The sequence below is a fragment of the Phyllostomus discolor genome, chromosome 5, assembly GCF_004126475.2.
Source record: "Phyllostomus discolor isolate MPI-MPIP mPhyDis1 chromosome 5, mPhyDis1.pri.v3, whole genome shotgun sequence".
Taxonomy (NCBI): domain Eukaryota; kingdom Metazoa; phylum Chordata; class Mammalia; order Chiroptera; family Phyllostomidae; genus Phyllostomus; species Phyllostomus discolor.
In genome coordinates this window covers 153,002,993-153,005,245 of record NC_040907.2, presented here as the reverse complement: position 1 = coordinate 153,005,245, position 2,253 = coordinate 153,002,993, and the positions used below count along the sequence as shown (strand labels likewise).

Here is a 2,253-nt window from a genome sequence, read left to right as displayed (position 1 = left end):
CTTCACAAAGATTAGAGTTAATCTGTATTCCTGTTCTCTCAAATAATAAAAGAACCTTAGACTGTGAACTAACCTCTCCTATTTTTGTTATTTATTGATTAGTATTTTAGTTCTACCCAATTTTATGCTTTTCAAAATAGTTGTTTATTATTATTATTATTAATTATTATTTAGATTTAGATTTACCTATATATTTACCAAATTCTTTGCTCACTATTGCTTCTATTAACCCAATAATAGAATTCTTTTGTTGGGATTCATTTTCCTTCTCACTGAAGTCTTTCAGAAATTCCTTTATTAAGTATCTGTGAATAGTAAAGTCTTTCATTTGTATCTAAAATTGTGTTTGTTTTACTCTTTCTGTGTTGAGTGATAATTACCTGGTTTTAGTATTGTAAGGTGACAGTTGTTTTCCTTGAGCATTTCGAGGCTATAATGATTCATCTCCTGGTTTCTACTGCCATTCTCCAATCTAAGGCAGATCCACACTGCCTTAGACTGGAGGCCATGCAGTGGTCAAGGATACCCTGGGGTTACTGATGAGAAGCCTGCTGCCTGTCTGACTGTCATTATGCTGGTAACTGTTAAGACTCTAGTCTTTAATATTCTGCAGTATTATTACAATGTATGTAGATGAAAACCTATTTTTATTTACTTTGCTCAGAAACCCAGTTGTGCCCCTTCTTACTGAGAATTCATTTTTTTCCCTTCGATACTGGTAATTCACCACTGTATATTGCTTCTCTCCCTCTTGTCTCTGTTCTCTTCTAGAATTTCTAATACCTCTATTGGACCTTCTCATTTTATTCTAGCTTCCTCATGTTTCCTAGCTTCCTCATATTTTCCATGACTTTAACTCTGTGAGCTACATTTTGGGTACTTTCCAATTTCTCTTCCAATTCACTAATTTTCTCTTCAGCAGTGTTATCAGCTGTTTAACTCCTCCATTGAGTTTTTATTTCACTATTCTTTTATTTCTAGAAATTCTATTGGTTCTTTTTCAACTACTTTTCTTTTTCATTGTCTTATTCTTGCCTTTAAGATTTTATTCTTTCCTTTTTTGGAGGGAACATTTAAAATATATTTCTTTTAAGGTGTTTTCCACATTGCCTTGTTACATATCATGTTATTCGAATTCTCTGATGTGTTATCTTTGCTGATTCTCTTTCTCGCGGTGGTTCATTTCTTCCTGTAGTTTCTAGTTTTGCCTGTGAAGTCGTCTCCAGCAGGACTTGGCTTCTGTGGGAAGCTTACTTGACCTTAGTCATGGAAACGGCTTCGTGTCAAGCGGTTTTGTTTCTGCTGGGACTCACCATGGGTTTCGCCATTTCTGGGCCAGTTTATTTGTTATTTTCTTGAATTGAGTTTTGCACACCTTGTAAGTAATGCAGATTTGCACTGCACATCCATGTTGGGCATAGACTTGGGTTCTAGTTTCTCACAGATGACCCTTATTCTACTCTCAGCCTCAGAAAGATGACAAGATTCTCTACCGTATCCTCATCAGTGAGTGGAGTTTTCTGGTTCCTGGTATATGGATAAGTCACTCTTCCCAGCTCCTAACTTCATAAAGGGAACTCAGTTTCAGCCCCTCCCCCCGCAAAATGCAGAAGCCTGGGGCTCACTCTTCTATCTCATTGCTGTTAAACTCTAGTCTTATTACATACTCGCTCTAAGGCCTCTGTGAACTCCTACTGGTCACTTAAAAAAATTTTTTTAGTTGAATTTCTTGGGGTTACATTGGTTAATAAAATTATATAGGTTTCAAGTGTACAATTCTATAACATATCATCTGTGTATTGTATTGTATGTTTACCACCCGAAGCCTAGTCTCCTTCCATTGCTATTTATAAGAACATGGAACTCTTCACAAAGCCGTGTGTCATCCTTGTTCAGAGGACATGCTAATCTTCTCTGTATTGTTCCAGCTTTAGTATATGTGCTGCTGAAGCAAGGACCCACTGGTCACTTTGGATCTGAGTTGTATTTTCATTCCGGGCACTTAGGGACTTTCATTTATTGTTTTAGAATGTGGTTAATATACTTTTCAATTGTTATATTTTATATATTTTGAATTTATAATATACAAGGTCTGTCTGGAAAAAGTCCAACCATTGTTAACATAATGAGAACAATTTGCACAACATTGATGTGACCTGGCAGCCAAGGACAGTGGACTAGAATGCACATGTATGAACAATGCTGACCTCACTGTACTAGTCAGTGGGGGTGGTAGACACCATTGAGTGAGCA

The 2,253-nt window shown here is 36.5% G+C and overlaps 1 non-coding gene across 1 annotated transcript; it reads right to left on the bottom strand.

Moving 5' to 3' along the window:
• Positions 1-1,851: 1,851 nt before the first annotated feature.
• On the bottom strand, positions 1,852-1,954 carry LOC114498214. The gene has a single exon (XR_003684660.1). It is a non-coding gene; the product is annotated as a U6 spliceosomal RNA (small nuclear RNA).
• Positions 1,955-2,253: the final 299 nt, after the last annotated feature.